Source organism: Helianthus annuus, chromosome 11, assembly GCF_002127325.2.
Source record: "Helianthus annuus cultivar XRQ/B chromosome 11, HanXRQr2.0-SUNRISE, whole genome shotgun sequence".
Taxonomy (NCBI): domain Eukaryota; kingdom Viridiplantae; phylum Streptophyta; class Magnoliopsida; order Asterales; family Asteraceae; genus Helianthus; species Helianthus annuus.
In genome coordinates, this window is record NC_035443.2 from 38,433,434 (window position 1) to 38,456,903 (window position 23,470).

Genomic DNA, 23,470 nt, shown 5'->3' on the forward strand with positions numbered 1-23,470 from the left:
GTCTATCGCTTCCGTCAATCACGGATCGTAGCTTAATCAGATGAGACAAGACTGGTGCTGAACTGAGCAAATCATAAAGTTGATAGAAGATAAAGTCCAATTGTATGAATGGACATAGAGTCCATTCGGACGAATCAGCTAGTGCATTCGTATCAATCAAAGTCCATTCATACGTGTGTGTGGGTTCGTGTGAATGGAGGCTCATTCGTAGATGCAGGTTCGTACGAACCTGGTCCATTCGTAGGTAGTTTGGTACGAATCTAGTGTTGTCTATAAATAGGTGTAGGGTCCTGTTCATTTGGTATCTTTGTGACTTGAGAGGGGGAACTCTTGCCAATTGTTTTCGTAGTTCTCTATTGTTACAACATGTAACACCCATGTTATAATTTTTAAGGTTTTCGTATAAATATCGAAAATAAACATGAAATTTCGATTAAGTATTCTTAGAAAATACAAGTAATCTAAAAAAACACTTTTACAACTTAAAAGTTTTTTTTTTAACGTAATATAAATAAGTTCGTCGTTTAAAAGATATGGCGTAACGCCGTGCGGAAGCTTTAATCCCGAGTGTTAGATTTTATTGTGTTCGGTTCCTCATCGAGCTTGATCTTCATCCGGGCACTCTTGGCATTCACCTATGATCAAAACCGTTAAAATCATTAGTTTTGACGTTGTTATATAATAACATAATCCCAAGGCTTAATGCCACATTAGAAATAACAAAAATATAAAAAGTGATTCTGAATCCACCGTAAATTACGGTATCACCGTGATTTACGGTGAGACCTGGAAATGTCTGGTCACCGTAAACCAGGAGATCTGCTCCGTAAACCATATCACAACCACCGTAAATTACGGTTCTACCGTAATTTACGGTAGTACCTGGAATGTCAGGTTTTGTTTTGTTTGATCATTACTCCAAGACCCGACTCTCGGTTTTCAGTTTTCTATGATACTAATTCATTAAAACCTCATATTTCTAATATGTTATAAAATATTCAAAATCAACCATCAAACCATCATAATCCGAAACAATAACCATGCCTTACTTGATTATTCGACCCGTTTGGCTCGTCTACGGAATTCCTTCCTTTTTGACGACTACCAACGAGTTCTAACCATCTTTTGACCAAATATTCAATGTGGCGATATCATCGCTATATTTCATAGTAACTTATATTCTAAAATACAACTACGCATATCGCCATGATCTAATTAATGCGTACCTGGCTCGAGTCAACATATAGACCCGTTTTGTACCTTTCTTTTATTAGCCGCTATTTTATAGCAACGCAATAATCCACTTCCCGTTCACTCCTGTGAACATTTAACTTAACAACCAAGCATTAGTCGATATTGTCAAATGGTGTCATCACCACCATTTGACCCATTTGGTATTTATGACCAAACATTTATACTTATGTCAAAACATGACTTTTAATATCCCCTTCACACATCCGACCCGTTTCAAGTTTCGCTATAAGGTAACCTTAAAGAAATCTTATAAATTCTTAGTCGATTCACGACTAAATTACCCTTTTGTCCATTTTACCATTAACCATGGTTTTGATCATTTTTATTCGTTCCGACTCACATCGCTTAGTGTCGGAACTTCAATTTCGAATGTAATCGATTGTCACATTTATCATCTATAAAATACATACGTTTACTACAATTGGGCGTAAGCTTTACTTACCTCGCGTTCGCGCAAACATTCTTCGCATCCATGATCCGTTTGACCCGTTCCTTTCCAAGCTCCCACCTAGCTTGTTTAGAGTCAACTATATCATGACATCCATAAGATGGTTAGATTGGTCATTCTATATAATGGCCAACACCCTATGGACCCCCCCCCTTTTTACACACTTATCAATCAAAACATGCCATATATTCAACAATTAGTTTCATACCATAATTCTTTTCATTCACTAACCGTTTGACCCGTTAGTGAAGTTACTTATACAACTAGTTAGTAAGTGATTTTAAACACTTTAAGCATGTCACATAAAGTGCCATTTGTTCCCAACAATCAATACTTCATGCCTAAAGCAAGTATATACAATCCTATGTCTTTTTCTTGGTTAATAAAAACATTATTTATGTGCAGCGATTTTCTATTTAGCTGCTGTAATTGACCATTTTGACCCGTTTAAAATCTGAATTAGATCAACATGTTCAAAGATGGATGGTAGAACACTCCAATACCTTCGCAAACATATAAGGTACACCTTCTAACGAATTTTCTATGATTTTATATGATTTTTATAAAATCAGTTCAGCAACTATATTTTCATTTTTTTGACAGCTTTCAAGTTCTGAACAACAGTTTTAATTCGCCTTTTTGACCTATTTAACAACCACATTTGTTTCTTATGATTGAAAACAGTAAAAATTTACTTCATAAGCTTTCTGAAAAGGTATGGAACACCCGAAACGGATAAACGGTTGATTTTATATGATTTTTTTAAGATTAGTAAAAACCCATATAAAAAGCTACGGAAATCATGTTTAGGGTTCTTTCGAATTCGACCCAAATCATCAAACGCAACACTTTTCCATGGCTAAAACCCTTATTAAACTATTTGTTAATGGTTAGAAACCTATAACACAATGATTGTAGGCTAAGAGATGTCATAAACCCACTACTTAATCATCAAATCAAACTCTACATACAAACTAGTAGACGACACGATTTCACTTAGGAATTTTAACGAGCACCTTGTAGGCGAGATTCATACGCATCTATTATCCAATTCATGGTTAACCATTAACCAAGTTTTAACATCAAAATCAAACCTCTATGTCTTGTGTGCATTAAGCACATCTAGAACTTATATCTCATCATCAATTTTTTTTTTCTCAGATTTACCATCACTTTTCAAGTGTTCATCATAATATCATAAAAATCCACTTAACACATATATGGGTAATCATTCAATCTCTAATTTATGACACTAATTCATCAAGTTCTCATCTAGGGTTTGTTCCTAGACTCATACTCATATCAATTCAACTATAATATTCATCATGCACACAAGAATTTCGTTCATGAATGTTTATCCAAATTTCAAGATATCACCAAATGATAAAATTCGACATACCTTGTGATCTCCTAGCATGGTTGATCATGAATTTAGTTAAAGCCCTAATTTCCAACTCGATTTCCCTTAGATTTTGATGGATTTTAGTGAGTTTAGGGTTTTGAAAAGAACCCTTCTCCTGGCTCTGTGTAAACGTCGACCAAACACACACATGTGTGTGTGTTTTGGTGTTTATTTGTTTTAATTAAAAACATTTTTCCCTTTTGCCTCTTTTAGTCCCTATAGTTCCATATTTTGTAAAATGGTTATCTATTTCATGTTTTTCCTTATTGTTTTTTTTTTCCAATTCAATTTACTAACTAGGTTAATTATTCCTAGTTATGTTACATTTGGTTATGACCAATTTATAATTTACATATGTATATGTAAATTTTATATTTTGGGGTGTTACAAGTCTACCCCCCTTAAAGAGGTTTCGTCCTCGAAACCTTTTCTTACATAATTCTTCGAGTTTAAACTCAATGTATTCGATCCTAGAATTCTTTTAAACATTACTTATATTTTTAACCAATCGTTATTAGTACCAGAAAAGTATGGTAACATCTTTTTGGTTACTAATTGTCTACACATCTCATACGACATAATGCAACTTGAAATAACGTAATTTTGTTATTTCCACTAACTTAGTTAACTTAGCGATATCCATCGCTTTCATATACTATGGAATTCTTTATGAATCCATTACTTTGACCCGTTTAAAGGTCTTTAGTGAGAATTTTCGCTTTTAGCAACAATTTCTTTTGTTTTCAAATTTATTCATTCGATTTAGTTATACCGAATCCACCGCTTACAAGCAAACCAAATTTCTTGATTTTAATTGCTGACCTTAACCGGTCTCGCTAACTAGACTTATTAGTCCAGTTACTTTTTACAGCTTGCTTGGTTATAATGTGATTCTACTTCACATTGCAGTTCTTGACCGTGATCGCGTCATATCATATTTAATTTATATCAAAATTTCATTTTCGAAAATATCACTTTTCAAACATAACGTCTTGCGCCTATCAGTGTCAAAACTTGAACCTTTCATGCTTAATATTCAATTTCCTATCAGCATACATATTTGTAAAAACGTTATTTCTTACTAAAACCAAAGTTTTAGTTTAGGATCTTTTCTTTATCTTTTGTCAATTATCCATACCAGGACATTGACAATCTGTAATTTATTCTTTTACAGTCTAGTTTTATGTGGGAATTCTCTACTGGTTCCCCCGCTCGTCTACGTAACCCGTAGATTCTTTTACTTGGCCTCGTAGGCTATTTATTTAGGCTTTCACCTCTTTAGGGCGTTGCCTTTATGATTCCTTCCCTTTCTATTCGTGACCCATGGGCCATTTTAGTCCCGTAGACCATTACATTGTTTCTAACCCGAAGGTTATAATGATCCCGTAGATTCTCCTTTTTATATTTGAAAATTATTTGTTTGTTTTTTTTTTTTTTGCATCAAAATTTCGCTCATGCCGACTGTGATTCGTGTCCACAATCATCTCATATTTAATTCCGACCCATTACATGGGTTCATTAATGTCTCGCGCTTTCCTTTCTTCGGTTTGCGCTCATATTTGCATTCAATCTCGTCCCATTACCGGGTTCTTTATCTTTTCCAATGTTTCGTTTTATCTAACCCGTTTAACTTGTTCGTGTGAAAATTCGTCACTTATGAATGTCAAACTTCAATATTTGTTCGACCCGTTCAACTTTAAAATAGTTGAACATGATTTATCAAAACTTCTATTTACTTTATCTTGTCATCTTTTAGTAATGACTCAAAATCCAAGTCTTTTAACTTTCCATCCGAGTTCCCGTTTCTCGGTCTACGCATGTGTTTAAATCCTTACCCACCAACCGGGTGTTTTACCGAAGTCGTTATTATTGCAACCCTTACGGTACGCATTATGACTTCGTTTCGCTTTTATATTCCTACTTTGTTCTCAAGTTTGGCGTTTTAAAAAAACGACTCGTTTAGAGACATCCGCATTTTCCGGGTTCGAGTGTAAGTACACTCCCTCCCAAACACTTGTCTAAATCATTTTACATGCTTGCGTTCTCCGGGTTCGAGTGTAAGTACACTCCCTCCCAATTCATGTCTAAATCATTTTACATGCTTTCATTTTCCGGGTTCGAGTGTAAGTACACTCCCTCCCAATTCATGTCTAAATCATTTTACATGCTTTCATTTTCCGGGTTCGAGTGTAAGTACACCCCCTCCCAATTCATGTCTAAATCATTTTACATGTTTCTTTGTCCCTTCACTTGGGCTCGTTTTCCTAATGTAGTACGCTTCCGTCTCTCGGCTGTGCGTTTACATTATTATCAAATATTTTGCTCATTTGATTCTTTTGGGTACCTTTTTAATTTGTCCCATTTATCCCGTCCTTACTACATCAGATGTAAATGTGTCTGCTATAAGAAACTCATGGTATCATATGCCACTGCTTACTTGGCCAGAGTAAGCGATTAACACATGACATACACGACCTTATTATAGTTTTCACATCACACCCCATGTAAGTAACACCTATATTTAGTTTTCTTGGAAATAATATCCTGGATATGTATTCTATTCAGGTTTCCCAAGTTTGTAATTTACATATGCGACAATCATTCTTTACATGTTTTTGCATATTGCTAATTGCGCGATTATATTTAAAAGCACACACCTGATAATGCTTGCCCCGACGGGCGTCTCTTGCCATTAACCTTGTTCGCGGTCTTTATGCGATTTAGTCCTTAGTGAGCATGTTCCTCTTGTCATGCCTCGGACTATTCCTCTATCACATCCTTAATTTGTTTGTCCTTTGTCATCTTTAAATGCAAGTGTCCTTAAATCAAGACATTCACAAAAGTTAGTAATGTCAACTTCAATAATCCCCTGTATTATAATACAAGGCTTTTTCTACTATAAGCGTCAACGCGCGTATTTTTGTCAACTATATCAATCATTTAGTTGGGGTAATGTGTATTACACGGTAACCCTATGTGTTATTTACAATACTTTAATACACTAGACCATCAGCATACATGCACTTACCGGATTTGCGATCAAGCCTCGAACCGAACACTATTCTTTATCAAGAGCGTAAGGTTTAAGTCCAAGCATGGTTTTCCCCACCATACTTGAATCTCTTAAACCAAGGCTCTGATACCAACTTGTAACACCCATGTTATAATTTTTAAGGTTTTCGTATAAATATCGAAAATAAACATGAAATTTCGATTAAGTATTCTTAGAAAATACAAGTAATCTAAAAAAAAACTTTTACAACTTAAAAGTTTTTTTTTAACGTAATATAAATAAGTTCGTCGTTTAAAAGATATGGCGTAACGCCGTGCGGAAGCTTTAATCCCGAGTGTTAGATTTTATTGTGTTCGGTTCCTCATCGAGCTTGATCTTCATCCGGGCACTCTTGGCATTCACCTATGATCAAAACCGTTAAAATCATTAGTTTTGACGTTGTTATATAATAACATAATCCCAAGGCTTAATGCCACATTAGAAATAACAAAAATATAAAAAGTGATTCTGAATCCACCGTAAATTACGGTATCACCGTAATTTACGGTGAGACCTGGAAATGTCTGGTCACCGTAAACCAGGAGATCTGCTCCGTAAACCATATCACAACCACCGTAAATTACGGTTCTACCGTAATTTACGGTAGTACCTGGAATGTCAGGTTTTGTTTTGTTTGATCATTACTCCAAGACCCGACTCTCGGTTTTCAGTTTTCTATGATACTAATTCATTAAAACCTCATATTTCTAATATGTTATAAAATATTCAAAATCAACCATCAAACCATCATAATCCGAAACAATAACCATGCCTTACTTGATTATTCGACCCGTTTGGCTCGTCTACGGAATTCCTTCCTTTCTGACGACTACCAACGAGTTCTAACCATCTTTTGACCAAATATTCAATGTGGCGATATCATCGCTATATTTCATAGTAACTTATATTCTAAAATACAACTACGCATATCGCCATGATCTAATTAATGCGTACCTGGCTCGAGTCAACATATAGACCCGTTTTGTACCTTTCTTTTATTAGCCGCTATTTTATAGCAACGCAATAATCCACTTCCCGTTCACTCCTGTGAACATTTAACTTAACAACCAAGCATTAGTCGATATTGTCAAATGGTTTCATCACCACCATTTGACCCATTTGGTATTTATGACCAAACATTTATACTTATGTCAAAACATGACTTTTAATATCCCCTTCACACATCCGACCCGTTTCAAGTTTCGCTATAAGGTAACCTTAAAGAAATCTTATAAATTCTTAGTCGATTCACGACTAAATTACCCTTTTGTCCATTTTACCATTAACCATGGTTTTGATCATTTTTATTCGTTCCGACTCACATCGCTTAGTGTCGGAACTTCAATTTCGAATGTAATCGATTGTCACATTTATCATCTATAAAATACATACGTTTACTACAATTGGGCGTAAGCTTTACTTACCTCGCGTTCGCGCAAACATTCTTCGCATCCATGATCCGTTTGACCCGTTCCTTTCCAAGCTCCCACCTAGCTTGTTTAGAGTCAACTATATCATGACATCCATAAGATGGTTAGATTGGTCATTCTATATAATGGCCAACACCCTATGGACCCCCCCCCCCCTTTTTACACACTTATCAATCAAAACATGCCATATATTCAACAATTAGTTTCATACCATAATTCTTTTCATTCACTAACCGTTTGACCCGTTAGTGAAGTTACTTATACAACTAGTTAGTAAGTGATTTTAAACACTTTAAGCATGTCACATAAAGTGCCATTTGTTCCCAACAATCAATACTTCATGCCTAAAGCAAGTATATACAATCCTATGTCTTTTTCTTGGTTAATAAAAACATTATTTATGTGCAGCGATTTTCTATTTAGCTGCTGTAATTGACCATTTTAACCCGTTTAAAATCTGAATTAGATCAACATGTTCAAAGATGGATCGTAGAACACTCCAATACCTTCGCAAACATATAAGGTACACCTTCTAACAAATTTTCAATGATTTTATATGATTTTTATAAAATCAGTTCAGCAACTATATTTTCATTTTTTTGACAGCTTTCAAGTTCTGAACAGCAGTTTTAATTCGCCTTTTTGACCTATTTAACAACCGCATTTGTTTCTTATGATTGAAAACAGTAAAAATTTACTTCATAAGCTTTCCGAAAAGGTATGGAACACCCGAAACGGATAAACGGTTGATTTTATATGATTTTTTTAAGATTAGTAAAAACCCATATAAAAAGCTACGGAAATCATGTTTAGGGTTCTTTCGAATTCGACCCAAATCATCAAACGCAACACTTTTCCATGGCTAAAACCCTTATTAAACTATTTGTTAATGGTTAGAAACCTATAACAAAATGATTGTAGGCTAAGAGATGTCATAAACCCACTACTTAATCATCAAATCAAACTCTACATACAAACTAGTAGACGACACGATTTCACTTAGGAATTTTAACGAGCACCTTGTAGGCGAGATTCATACGCATCTATTATCCAATTCATGGTTAACCATTAACCAAGTTTTAACATCAAAATCAAACCTCTATGTCTTGTGTGCATTAAGCACATCTAGAACTTATATCTCATCATCAATTTTTTTTTCTCAGATTTACCATCACTTTTCAAGTGTTCATCATAATATCATAAAAATCCACTTAACACATATATGGGTAATCATTCAATCTCTAATTTATGACACTAATTCATCAAGTTCTCATCTAGGGTTTGTTCCTAGACTCATACTCATATCAATTCAACTATAATATTCATCATGCACACAAGAATTTCGTTCATGAATGTTTATCCAAATTTCAAGATATCACCAAATGATAAAATTCGACATACCTTGTGATCTCCTAGCATGGTTGATCATGAATTTAGTTAAAGCCCTAATTTCCAACTCGATTTCCCTTAGATTTTGATGGATTTTAGTGAGTTTAGGGTTTTGAAAAGAACCCTTCTCCTGGCTCTGTGTAAACGTCGACCAAACACACACATGTGTGTGTGTTTTGGTGTTTATTTGTTTTAATTAAAAACATTTTTCCCCTTTGCCTCTTTTAGTCCCTATAGTTCCATATTTTGTAAAATGGTTATCTATTTCATGTTTTTCCTTATTGTTTTTTTTTTCCAATTCAATTTACTAACTAGGTTAATTATTCCTAGTTATGTTACATTTGGTTATGACCAATTTATAATTTACATATGTATATGTAAATTTTATATTTTGGGGTGTTACAAGTCTACCCCCCTTAAAGAGGTTTCGTCCTCGAAACCTTTTCTTACATAATTCATCGAGTTTAAACTCAATGTATTCGATCTTAGAATTCTTTTAAACATTACTTATATTTTTAACCAATCGTTATTAGTACCAGAAAAGTATGGTAACATCTTTTTGGTTACTAATTGTCTACACATCTCATACGACATAATGCAACTTGAAATAACGTAATTTTGTTATTTCCACTAACTTAGTTAACTTAGCGATATCCATCGCTTTCATATACTATGGAATTCTTTATGAATCCATTACTTTGACCCGTTTAAAGGTCTTTAGTGAGAATTTTCGCTTTTAGCAACAATTTCTTTTGTTTTCAAATTTATTCATTCGATTTAGTTATACCGAATCCACCGCTTACAAGCAAACCAAATTTCTTGATTTTAATTGCTGATCTTAACCGGTCTCGCTAACTAGACTTATTAGTCCAGTTACTTTTTACAGCTTGCTTGGTTATAATGTGATTCTACTTCACATTGCAGTTCTTGACCGTGATCGCGTCATATCATATTTAATTTATATCAAAATTTCATTTTCGAAAATATCACTTTTCAAACATAACGTCTTGCGCCTATCAGTGTCAAAACTTGAACCTTTCATGCTTAATATTCAATTTCCTATCAGCATACATATTTGTAAAAACGTTATTTCTTACTAAAACCAAAGTTTTAGTTTAGGATCTTTTCTTTATCTTTTGTCAATTATCCATACCAGGACATTGACAATCTGTAATTTATTCTTTTACAGTCTAGTTTTATGTGGGAATTCTCTACTGGTTCCCCCGCTCGTCTACGTAACCCGTAGATTCTTTTACTTGGCCTCGTAGGCTATTTATTTAGGCTTTCACCTCTTTAGGGCGTTGCCTTTATGATTCCTTCCCTTTCTATTCGTGACCCATGGGCCAGTTTAGTCCCGTAGACCATTACATTGTTTCTAACCCGAAGGTTATAATGATCCCGTAGATTCTCCTTTTTATATTTGAAAATTATTTGTTTGTTTTTTTTTTTTTTTGCATCAAAATTTCGCTCATGCCGACTGTGATTCGTGTCCACAATCATCTCATATTTAATTCTGACCCATTACATGGGTTCATTAATGTCTCGCGCTTTCCTTTCTTCGGTTTGCGCTCAGATTTGCATTCAATCTCGTCCCATTACCGGGTTCTTTATCTTTTCCAATGTTTCGTTTTATCTAACCCGTTTAACTTGTTCGTGTGAAAATTCGTCACTTATGAATGTCAAACTTCAATATTTGTTCGACCCGTTCAACTTTAAAATAGTTGAACATGATTTATCAAAACTTCTATTTACTTTATCTTGTCATCTTTTAGTAATGACTCAAAATCCAAGTCTTTTAACTTTCCATCCGAGTTCCCGTTTCTCGGTCTACGCATGTGTTTAAATCCTTACCCACCAACCGGGTGTTTTATCGAAGTCGTTATTATTGCAACCCTTACGGTACGCATTATGACTTCGTTTCGCTTTTATATTCCTACTTTGTTCTCAAGTTTGGCGTTTTACAAAAACGACTCGTTTAGAGACATCCGCATTTTCCGGGTTCGAGTGTAAGTACACTCCCTCCCAATTCATGTCTAAATCATTTTACATGCTTTCATTTTCCGGGTTCGAGTGTAAGTACACTCCCTCCCAATTCATGTCTAAATCATTTTACATGCTTTCATTTTCCGGGTTTGAGTGTAAGTACACCCCCTCCCAATTCATGTCTAAATCATTTTACATGTTTCTTTGTCCCTTCACTTGGGCTCGTTTTCCTAATGTAGTACGCTTCCGTCTCTCGGCTGTGCGTTTACATTATTATCAAATATTTTGCTCATTTGATTCTTTTGGGTACCTTTTTAATTTGTCCCATTTATCCCGTCCTTACTACATCAGATGTAAATGTGTCTGCTATAAGAAACTCATGGTATCATATGCCACTGCTTACTTGGCCAGAGTAAGCGATTAACACATGACATACACGACCTTATTATAGTTTTCACATCACACCCCATGTAAGTAACACCTATATTTAGTTTTCTTGGAAATAATATCCTGGATATGTATTCTATTCAGGTTTCCCAAGTTTGTAATTTACATATGCGACAATCATTCTTTACATGTTTGTTGCATATTGCTAATTGCGCGATTATATTTAAAAGCACGCACCTGATAATGCTTGCCCCGACGGGCGTCTCTTGCCATTAACCTTGTTCGCGGTCTTTATGCGATTTAGTCCTTAGTGAGCATGTTCCTCTTGTCATGCCTCGGACTATTCCTCTATCACATCCTTAATTTGTTTGTCCTTTGTCATCTTTAAATGCAAGTGTCCTTAAATCAAGACATTCACAAAAGTTAGTAATGTCAACTTCAATAATCCCCTGTATTATAATACAAGGCTTTTTCTACTATAAGCGTCAACGCGCGTATTTTTGTCAACTATATCAATCATTTAGTTGGGGCAATGTGTATTACACGGTAACCCTATGTGTTATTTACAATACTTTAATACACTAGACCATCAGCATACATGCACTTACCGGATTTGCGATCAAGTCTCGAACCGAACACTATTCTTTATCAAGAGCGTAAGGTTTAAGTCCAAGCATGGTTTTCCCCACCATACTTGAATCTCTTAAACCAAGGCTCTGATACCAACTTGTAACACCCATGTTATAATTTTTAAGGTTTTCGTATAAATATCGAAAATAAACATGAAATTTCGATTAAGTATTCTTAGAAAATACAAGTAATCTAAAAAAAAAACTTTTACAACTTAAAAGTTTTTTTTTAACGTAATATAAATAAGTTCGTCGTTTAAAAGATATGGCGTAACGCCGTGCGGAAGCTTTAATCCCGAGTGTTAGATTTTATTGTGTTCGGTTCCTCATCGAGCTTGATCTTCATCCGGGCACTCTTGGCATTCACCTATGATCAAAACCGTTAAAATCATTAGTTTTGACGTTGTTATATAATAACATAATCCCAAGGCTTAATGCCACATTAGAAATAACAAAAATATAAAAAGTGATTCTGAATCCACCGTAAATTACGGTATCACCGTAATTTACGGTGAGACCTGGAAATGTCTGGTCACCGTAAACCAGGAGATCTGCTCCGTAAACCATATCACAACCACCGTAAATTACGGTTCTACCGTAATTTACGGTAGTACCTGGAATGTCAGGTTTTGTTTTGTTTGATCATTACTCCAAGACCCGACTCTCGGTTTTCAGTTTTCTATGATACTAATTCATTAAAACCTCATATTTCTAATATGTTATAAAATATTCAAAATCAACCATCAAACCATCATAATCCGAAACAATAACCATGCCTTACTTGATTATTCGACCCGTTTGGCTCGTCTACGGAATTCCTTCCTTTCTGACGACTACCAACGAGTTCTAACCATCTTTTGACCAAATATTCAATGTGGCGATATCATCGCTATATTTCATAGTAACTTATATTCTAAAATACAACTACGCATATCGCCATGATCTAATTAATGCGTACCTGGCTCGAGTCAACATATAGACCCGTTTTGTACCTTTCTTTTATTAGCCGCTATTTTATAGCAACGCAATAATCCACTTCCCGTTCACTCCTGTGAACATTTAACTTAACAACCAAGCATTAGTCGATATTGTCAAATGGTTTCATCACCACCATTTGACCCATTTGGTATTTATGACCAAACATTTATACTTATGTCAAAACATGACTTTTAATATCCCCTTCACACATCCGACCCGTTTCAAGTTTCGCTATAAGGTAACCTTAAAGAAATCTTATAAATTCTTAGTCGATTCACGACTAAATTACCCTTTTGTCCATTTTACCATTAACCATGGTTTTGATCATTTTTATTCGTTCCGACTCACATCGCTTAGTGTCGGAACTTCAATTTCGAATGTAATCGATTGTCACATTTATCATCTATAAAATACATACGTTTACTACAATTGGGCGTAAGCTTTACTTACCTCGCGTTCGCGCAAACATTCTTCGCATCCATGATCCGTTTGACCCGTTCCTTTCCAAGCTCCCACCTAGCTTGTTTAGAGTCAACTATATCATGACATCCATAAGATGGTTAGATTGGTCATTCTATATAATGGCCAACACCCTATGGACCCCCCCCCCCTTTTTACACACTTATCAATCAAAACATGCCATATATTCAACAATTAGTTTCATACCATAATTCTTTTCATTCACTAACCGTTTGACCCGTTAGTGAAGTTACTTATACAACTAGTTAGTAAGTGATTTTAAACACTTTAAGCATGTCACATAAAGTGCCATTTGTTCCCAACAATCAATACTTCATGCCTAAAGCAAGTATATACAATCCTATGTCTTTTTCTTGGTTAATAAAAATATTATTTATGTGCAGCGATTTTCTATTTAGCTGCTGTAATTGACCATTTTGACCCGTTTAAAATCTGAATTAGATCAACATGTTCAAAGATGGATCGTAGAACACTTCAATACCTTCGCAAACATATAAGGTACACCTTCTAACAAATTTTCAATGATTTTATATGATTTTTATAAAATCAGTTCAGCAACTATATTTTCATTTTTTTGACAGCTTTCAAGTTCTGAACAGCAGTTTTAATTCGCCTTTTTGACCTATTTAACAACCACATTTGTTTCTTATGATTGAAAACAGTAAAAATTTACTTCATAAGCTTTCCGAAAAGGTATGGAACACCCGAAACGGATAAACGGTTGATTTTATATGATTTTTTTAAGATTAGTAAAAACCCATATAAAAAGCTACGGAAATCATGTTTAGGGTTCTTTCGAATTCGACCCAAATCATCAAACGCAACACTTTTCCATGGCTAAAACCCTTATTAAACTATTTGTTAATGGTTAGAAACCTATAACACAATGATTGTAGGCTAAGAGATGTCATAAACCCACTACTTAATCATCAAATCAAACTCTACATACAAACTAGTAGACGACACGATTTCACTTAGGAATTTTAACGAGCACCTTGTAGGCGAGATTCATACGCATCTATTATCCAATTCATGGTTAACCATTAACCAAGTTTTAACATCAAAATCAAACCTCTATGTCTTGTGTGCATTAAGCACATCTAGAACTTATATCTCATCATCAATTTTTTTTTTCTCAGATTTACCATCACTTTTCAAGTGTTCATCATAATATCATAAAAATCCACTTAACACATATATGGGTAATCATTCAATCTCTAATTTATGACACTAATTCATCAAGTTCTCATCTAGGGTTTGTTCCTAGATTCATACTCATATCAATTCAACTATAATATTCATCATGCACACAAGAATTTCGTTCATGAATGTTTATCCAAATTTCAAGATATCACCAAATGATAAAATTCGACATACCTTGTGATCTCCTAGCATGGTTGATCATGAATTTAGTTAAAGCCCTAATTTCCAACTCGATTTCCCTTAGATTTTGATGGATTTTAGTGAGTTTAGGGTTTTGAAAAGAACCCTTCTCCTGGCTCTGTGTAAACGTCGACCAAACACACACATGTGTGTGTGTTTTGGTGTTTATTTGTTTTAATTAAAAACATTTTTCCCTTTTGCCTCTTTTAGTCCCTATAGTTCCATATTTTGTAAAATGGTTATCTATTTCATGTTTTTCCTTATTGTTTTTTTTTTCCAATTCAATTTACTAACTAGGTTAATTATTCCTAGTTATGTTACATTTGGTTATGACCAATTTATAATTTACATATGTATATGTAAATTTTATATTTTGGGGTGTTACAAGTCTACCCCCCTTAAAGAGGTTTCGTCCTCGAAACCTTTTCTTACATAATTCATCGAGTTTAAACTCAATGTATTCGATCCTAGAATTCTTTTAAACATTACTTATATTTTTAACCAATCGTTATTAGTACCAGAAAAGTATGGTAACATCTTTTTGGTTACTAATTGTCTACACATCTCATACGACATAATGCAACTTGAAATAACGTAATTTTGTTATTTCCACTAACTTAGTTAACTTAGCGATATCCATCGCTTTCATATACAATGGAATTCTTTATGAATCCATTACTTTGACCCGTTTAAAGGTCTTTAGTGAGAATTTTCGCTTTTAGCAACAATTTCTTTTGTTTTCAAATTTATTCATTCGATTTAGTTATACCGAATCCACCGCTTACAAGCAAACCAAATTTCTTGATTTTAATTGCTGACCTTTACCGGTCTCGCTAACTAGACTTATTAGTCCAGTTACTTTTTACAGCTTGCTTGGTTATAATGTGATTCTACTTCACATTGCAGTTCTTGACCGTGATCGCGTCATATCATATTTAATTTATATCAAAATTTCATTTTCGAAAATATCACTTTTCAAACATAACGTCTTGCGCCTATCAGTGTCAAAACTTGAACCTTTCATGCTTAATATTCAATTTCCTATCAGCATACATATTTGTAAAAACGTTATTTCTTACTAAAACCAAAGTTTTAGTTTAGGATCTTTTCTTTATCTTTTGTCAATTATCCATACCAGGACATTGACAATCTGTAATTTATTCTTTTACAGTCTAGTTTTATGTGGGAATTCTCTACTGGTTCCCCCGCTCGTCTACGTAACCCGTAGATTCTTTTACTTGGCCTCGTAGGCTATTTATTTAGGCTTTCACCTCTTTAGGGCGTTGCCTTTATGATTCCTTCCCTTTCTATTCGTGACCCATGGGCCAGTTTAGTCCCGTAGACCATTACATTGTTTCTAACCCGAAGGTTATAATGATCCCGTAGATTCTCCTTTTTATATTTGAAAATTATTTGTTTGTTTTTTTTTTTTGCATCAAAATTTCGCTCATGCCGACTGTGATTCGTGTCCACAATCATCTCATATTTAATTCCGACCCATTACATGGGTTCATTAATGTCTCGCGCTTTCCTTTCTTCGGTTTGCGCTCATATTTGCATTCAATCTCGTCCCATTACCGGGTTCTTTATCTTTTCCAATGTTTCGTTTTATCTAACCAGTTTAACTTGTTCGTGTGAAAATTCGTCACTTATGAATGTCAAACTTCAATATTTGTTCGACCCGTTCAACTTTAAAATAGTTGAACATGATTTATCAAAACTTCTATTTACTTTATCTTGTCATCTTTTAGTAATGACTCAAAATCCAAGTCTTTTAACTTTCCATCCGAGTTCCCGTTTCTCGGTCTACGCATGTGTTTAAATCCTTACCCACCAACCGGGTGTTTTACCGAAGTCGTTATTATTGCAACCCTTACGGTACGCATTATGACTTCGTTTCGCTTTTATATTCCTACTTTGTTCTCAAGTTTGGCGTTTTACAAAAACGACTCGTTTAGAGACATCCGCATTTTCCGGGTTCGAGTGTAAGTACACTCCCTCCCAAACACTTGTCTAAATCATTTTACATGCTTGCGTTCTCCGGGTTCGAGTGTAAGTACACTCCCTCCCAATTCATGTCTAAATCATTTTACATGCTTTCATTTTCCGGGTTCGAGTGTAAGTACACTCCCTCCCAATTCATGTCTAAATCATTTTACATGCTTTCATTTTCCGGGTTCGAGTGTAAGTACACCCCCTCCCAATTCATGTCTAAATCATTTTACATGTTTCTTTGTCCCTTCACTTGGGCTCGTTTTCCTAATGTAGTACGCTTCCGTCTCTCGGCTGTGCATTTACATTATTATCAAATATTTTGCTCATTTGATTCTTTTGGGTACCTTTTTAATTTGTCCCATTTATCCCGTCCTTACTACATCAGATGTAAATGTGTCTGCTATAAGAAACTCATGGTATCATATGCCACTGCTTACTTGGCCAGAGTAAGCGATCAACACATGACATACACGACCTTATTATAGTTTTCACATCACACCCCATGTAAGTAACACCTATATTTAGTTTTCTTGGAAATAATATCCTGGATATGTATTCTATTCAGGTTTCCCAAGTTTGTAATTTACATATGCGACAATCATTCTTTACATGTTTGTTGCATATTGCTAATTGCGCGATTATATTTAAAAGCACGCACCTGATAATTCTTGCCCCGACGGGCGTCTCTTGCCATTAACCTTGTTCGCGGTCTTTATGCGATTTAGTCCTTAGTGAGCATGTTCCTCTTGTCATGCCTCGGACTATTCCTCTATCACATCCTTAATTTGTTTGTCCTTTGTCATCTTTAAATGCAAGTGTCCTTAAATCAAGACATTCACAAAAGTTAGTAATGTCAACTTCAATAATCCCCTGTATTATAATACAAGGCTTTTTCTACTATAAGCGTCAACGCGCGTATTTTTGTCAACTATATCAATCATTTAGTTGGGGCAATGTGTATTACACGGTAACCCTATGTGTTATTTACAATACTTTAATACACTAGACCATCAGCATACATGCACTTACCGGATTTGCGATCAAGCCTCGAACCGAACACTATTCTTTATCAAGAGCGTAAGGTTTAAGTCCAAGCATGGTTTTCCCCACCATACTTGAATCTCTTAAACCAAGGCTCTGATACCAACTTGTAACACCCATGTTATAATTTTTAAGGTTTTCGTATAAATATCGAAAATAAACATGAAATTTCGATTAAGTATTCTTAGAAAATACAAGTAATCTAAAAAAAAACTTTTACAACTTAAAAGTTTTTTTTTAACGTAATATAAATAAGTTCGTCGTTTAAAAGATATGGCGTAACGCCGTGCGGAAGCTTTAATCCCGAGTGTTAGATTTTATTGTGTTCGGTTCTTCATCGAGCTTGATCTTCATCCGGGCACTCTTGGCATTCACCTATGATCAAAACCGTTAAAATCATTAGTTTTGACGTTGTTATATAATAACATAATCCCAAGGCTTAATGCCACATTAGAAATAACAAAAATATAAAAAGTGATTCTGAATCCACCGTAAATTACGGTATCACCGTAATTTACGGTGAGACCTGGAAATGTCTGGTCACCGTAAACCAGGAGATCTGCTCCGTAAACCATACCACAACCACCGTAAATTACGGTTCTACCGTAATTTACGGTAGTACCTGGAATGTCAGGTTTTGTTTTGTTTGATCATTACTCCAAGACCCGACTCTCGGTTTTCAGTTTTCTATGATACTAATTCATTAAAACCTCATATTTCTAATATGTTATAAAATATTCAAAATCAACCATCAAACCATCATAATCCGAAACAATAACCCTGCCTTACTTGATTATTCGACCCGTTTGGCTCGTCTACGGAATTCCTTCCTTTCTGACGACTACCAACGAGTTCTAACCATCTTTTGACCAAATATTCAATGTGGCGATATCATCGCTATATTTCATAGTAACTTATATTCTAAAATACAACTACGCATATCGCCATGATCTAATTAATGCGTACCTGGCTCGAGTCAACATATAGACCCGTTTTGTACCTTTCTTTTATTAGCCGCTATTTTATAGCAACGCAATAATCCACTTCCCGTTCACTCCTGTGAACATTTAACTTAACAACCAAGCATTAGTCGATATTGTCAAATGGTTTCATCACCACCATTTGACCCATTTGGTATTTATGACCAAACATTTATACTTATGTCAAAACATGACTTTTAATATCCCCTTCACACATCCGACCCGTTTCAAGTTTCGCTATAAGGTAACCTTAAAGAAATCTTATAAATTCTTAGTCGATTCACGACTAAATTACCCTTTTGTCCATTTTACCATTAACCATGGTTTTGATCATTTTTATTCGTTCCGACTCACATCGCTTAGTGTCGGAACTTCAATTTCGAATGTAATCGATTGTCACATTTATCATCTATAAAATACATACGTTTACTACAATTGGGCGTAAGCTTTACTTACCTCGCGTTCGCGCAAACATTCTTCGCATCCATGATCCGTTTGACCCGTTCCTTTCCAAGCTCCCACCTAGCTTGTTTAGAGTCAACTATATCATGACATCCATAAGATGGTTAGATTGGTCATTCTATATAATGGCCAACACCCTATGGACCCCCCCCCTTTTTACACACTTATCAATCAAAACATGCCATATATTCAACAATTAGTTTCATACCATAATTCTTTTCATTCACTAACCGTTTGACCCATTAGTGAAGTTACTTATACAACTAGTTAGTAAGTGATTTTAAACACTTTAAGCATGTCACATAAAGTGCCATTTGTTCCCAACAATCAATACTTCATGCCTAAAGCAAGTATATACAATCCTATGTCTTTTTCTTGGTTAATAAAAACATTATTTATGTGCAGCGATTTTCTATTTAGCTGCTGTAATTGACCATTTTGACCCGTTTAAAATCTGAATTAGATCAACATGTTCAAAGATGGATCGTAGAACACTCCAATACCTTCGCAAACATATAAGGTACACCTTCTAACAAATTTTCTATGATTTTATATGATTTTTATAAAATCAGTTCAGCAACTATATTTTCATTTTTTTGACAGCTTTCAAGTTCTGAACAGCAGTTTTAATTCGCCTTTTTGACCTATTTAACAACCACATTTGTTTCTTATGATTGAAAACAGTAAAAATTTACTTCATAAGCTTTCCGAAAAGGTATGGAACACCTGAAACGGATAAACGGTTGATTTTATATGATTTTTTTAAGATTAGTAAAAACCCATATAAAAAGCTACGGAAATCATGTTTAGGGTTCTTTCGAATTCGACCCAAATCATCAAACGCAACACTTTTCCATGGCTAAAACCCTTATTAAACTATTTGTTAATGGTTAGAAACCTATAACACAATGATTGTAGGCTAAGAGATGTCATAAACCCACTACTTAATCATCAAATCAAACTCTACATACAAACTAGTAGACGACACGATTTCACTTAGGAATTTTAACGAGCACCTTGTAGGCGAGATTCATACGCATCTATTATCCAATTCATGGTTAACCATTAACCAAGTTTTAACATCAAAATCAAACCTCTATGTCTTGTGTGCATTAAGCACATCTAGAACTTATATCTCATCATCAATTTTTTTTTTCTCAGATTTACCATCACTTTTCAAGTGTTCATCATAATATCATAAAAATCCACTTAACACATATATGGGTAATCATTCAATCTCTAATTTATGACACTAATTCATCAAGTTCTCATCTAGGGTTTGTTCCTAGACTCATACTCATATCAATTCAACTATAATATTCATCATGCACACAAGAATTTCGTTCATGAATGTTTATCCAAATTTCAAGATATCACCAAATGATAAAATTCGACATACCTTGTGATCTCCTAGCATGGTTGATCATGAATTTAGTTAAAGCCCTAATTTCCAACTCGATTTCCCTTAGATTTTGATGGATTTTAGTGAGTTTAGGGTTTTGAAAAGAACCCTTCTCTTGGCTCTGTGTAAACGTCGACCAAACACACACATGTGTGTGTGTTTTGGTGTTTATTTGTTTTAATTAAAAACATTTTTCCCTTTTGCCTCTTTTAGTCCCTATAGTTCCATATTTTGTAAAATGGTTATCTATTTCATGTTTTTCCTTATTGTTTTTTTTTCCAATTCAATTTACTAACTAGGTTAATTATTCCTAGTTATGTTACATTTGGTTATGACCAATTTATAATTTACATATGTATATGTAAATTTTATATTTTGGGGTGTTACACAACATCAATAGAAAACAACATTTAATTACTTCTTGGTGTTCAATCTACACACGTACTTGGATTCCGCACAAGATACGTGTTCTTCGCATTCAACGGTTAAGAAATTCGATCCTAGAGCGAATCCACAAGTGGTATCAGAGTGGGTGATTATTTGCACGGATTGAAGACACAACGATTTAAGCTAATTCATCAGATTCAGAGACAAATTTCATCATCTTCTTCATATCTTGTTCTACTCATCTTATACTTATTTTTTTGAACTATAATCTCAGATTCAAGGATTTTAAACGGTTAAAAACGCTTAATTTCGAACATATTGTGCGAAAATCAGTTTTAATCAATCCTACAAAGTTTCAGGACAAAATACGAACAAAATTATAACCAAATCATTGTAAAACTATAAAACATGGCTGCGTGGTACAAAATTGAGTTTGTACGAATCTAGATTAGACCATTCGTACGAATCTAGGTTGAGATTGTTCATTCGCACGAACCCAGAAAGTAGATTCGTACGAACTGGGGTGTATAATCAACTTGTTTTCAGTGTTCATTCATACGAACCGAGAATTCTACATTCGTACCAATCGAGAGTTTGAGCTGTTTATTTTTCAAATTTGATCAAGTGTTTTGTGTATTTGCAGGTTTTTTTTTTCAAGGATTTCAATCATGGAAGAAGAATTTTATAACGAGTTTTATAATGCCTTCACTACTGAAACAACATCCGAAACAACACTTACACCAAAGAGTGTTTCGAAGGCTCTTTTAGAAAGTATGAAACATGATAACATGTACGGAACTAATACTAGACCACCGAAACTTGCAAATATAGAAGATTATAATTGGTGGAAGGACAGATTTATTAACCGGGTGAAAGCATATGCTCATGAGTATTGGTTTTTCTTGGAATTTGGATATAAACGACCATTAAATGATAAAAATGAAGAAATTCACTTGCAAATTTAGGAAAAGATGATAAGCAAACATTTTCGGATGAACAAAGAATGATTGCTTTAATACAACAGTCGATTAGAGATGATATTTTTTCATTGCTTCAACATGATGGATCATCAAAATCGTTGTGGGAGGCACTAAGATTGAAAGCTGAAGGTGGAAAGCAAATCAAGAAAAACAAATTTCATTGTTGAAAAAAGAATTCGATTTATTCGACTATATGAAGGGTGAGAACGTGAGACAAATGATCGAAAGATTTTGTCATTTGAAAGTTGAACTTGAAAGATTTGGCATTACAAAAACCAAAGAAGAAATCATCGATAAACTGGTCGAAGCATTACCTCGTGTAGATGATTGGCAAACATTTGTAATGATACTGAAAAATGATGCAATGTTTGATGAAATCACCCTGGATACATTGATAGAGAAGCTTGAAGGACATGAGCTGGAGCTTCAAAAGAAAAATAAAATGAGTGGCTCAATTTATCAGCAAAATGTTGATCTCTACTATCGAGCACCAAAGATTGGCACCGCCTTTAGCACAAGAAAACTGATGAAGCATCAAAAAGTAGTTCTTCAAGTTATAATAATGGTTATTATACTTCCTCATCATCAAGCAAAGAAAGTCCTGATGAGATTGAATGCAACATTGCCCTGAAGCTAAAAAAATCTTCAAGTATGAATGCTGATACAGCCAAGCAACAGATGGTGCTCTTAGCATCAATATTGGAGTCGTATGAGAGTCTAGTGGCGGGAAGAATAGGAAACCCGGAAATGACAAAGGAAGATTACGACCAGATTGATCCAGAAGAGATGGAACTGATAAATATCAGATGGTGTCTAGCGAGCGTTATCAGGAGGGCTCAAAGATTTGTGGAGATTATTGGGAGATCTTGTTTGGGAAGTGCTGATACAAAGCTGGGTTTTGATAAGTCGAAGGTCACTTGTTTCAAATGCAAACAGAAGGGGAACTTCAAAAGAGATTGCTCAAACCGTCAAGCAGATGAAAAAGTGAATCCATTCCATGAAGACTACTACCGAAAAGCAATCTACCATCAAACCAATGAGCAGCCGCCAAAGTTAAATCAGAAACAAATTGGTGAAGGCTCGTCAAAAGAGTGAAAACAAGCTTTGTTGGTCAATCAAGAAGATGAAGGATTCAATTGGAATAAATATTTCCAAATGAAAAACATGCATTGGTTGCTGAGGTGAAACTCGTTCAGGAGTAAACTATGAGAGAAAAAACCATAGCATGTAACAGATTGACTGAAATGCAAGTAGCTTATGATGAAGCTAGAAGGATGAATAGATAGGATAAGAAGAAGGAGTGTTACACTGATCTTCAAGGAAATCCAGTAGTGGATTCAAGTAGTGTGGATTTTAACGGCTTGTTGAAGTCATTCCTACTTCTGGAGAATATTATTCGAAATTGGTT

General features: G+C 34.6%; 1 long non-coding RNA gene across 23 annotated transcripts; it reads right to left on the reverse strand.

The window, feature by feature from the left end:
* Window positions 1-463: 463 nt before the first annotated feature.
* LOC110889894 lies at window positions 464-20,826 on the reverse strand. Of its 23 annotated transcripts, none has more exons than XR_004871473.1 (10): window positions 20,693-20,826; window positions 19,288-19,372; window positions 18,818-18,922; window positions 17,469-17,630; window positions 13,403-13,487; window positions 11,583-13,037; window positions 7,581-7,665; window positions 5,762-7,215; window positions 1,697-1,781; window positions 503-1,331 (listed from the first exon to the last, which is right to left on the reverse strand). It is a non-coding gene; the product is annotated as an uncharacterized LOC110889894 (long non-coding RNA). The 23 variants fall into 23 exon arrangements; XR_004871484.1 differs by having other exon boundaries at window positions 11,583-12,341; window positions 12,967-13,023; window positions 17,469-18,922; XR_004871481.1 differs by having other exon boundaries at window positions 11,583-12,341; window positions 12,967-13,037; window positions 17,469-18,922.
* Window positions 20,827-23,470: the final 2,644 nt, after the last annotated feature.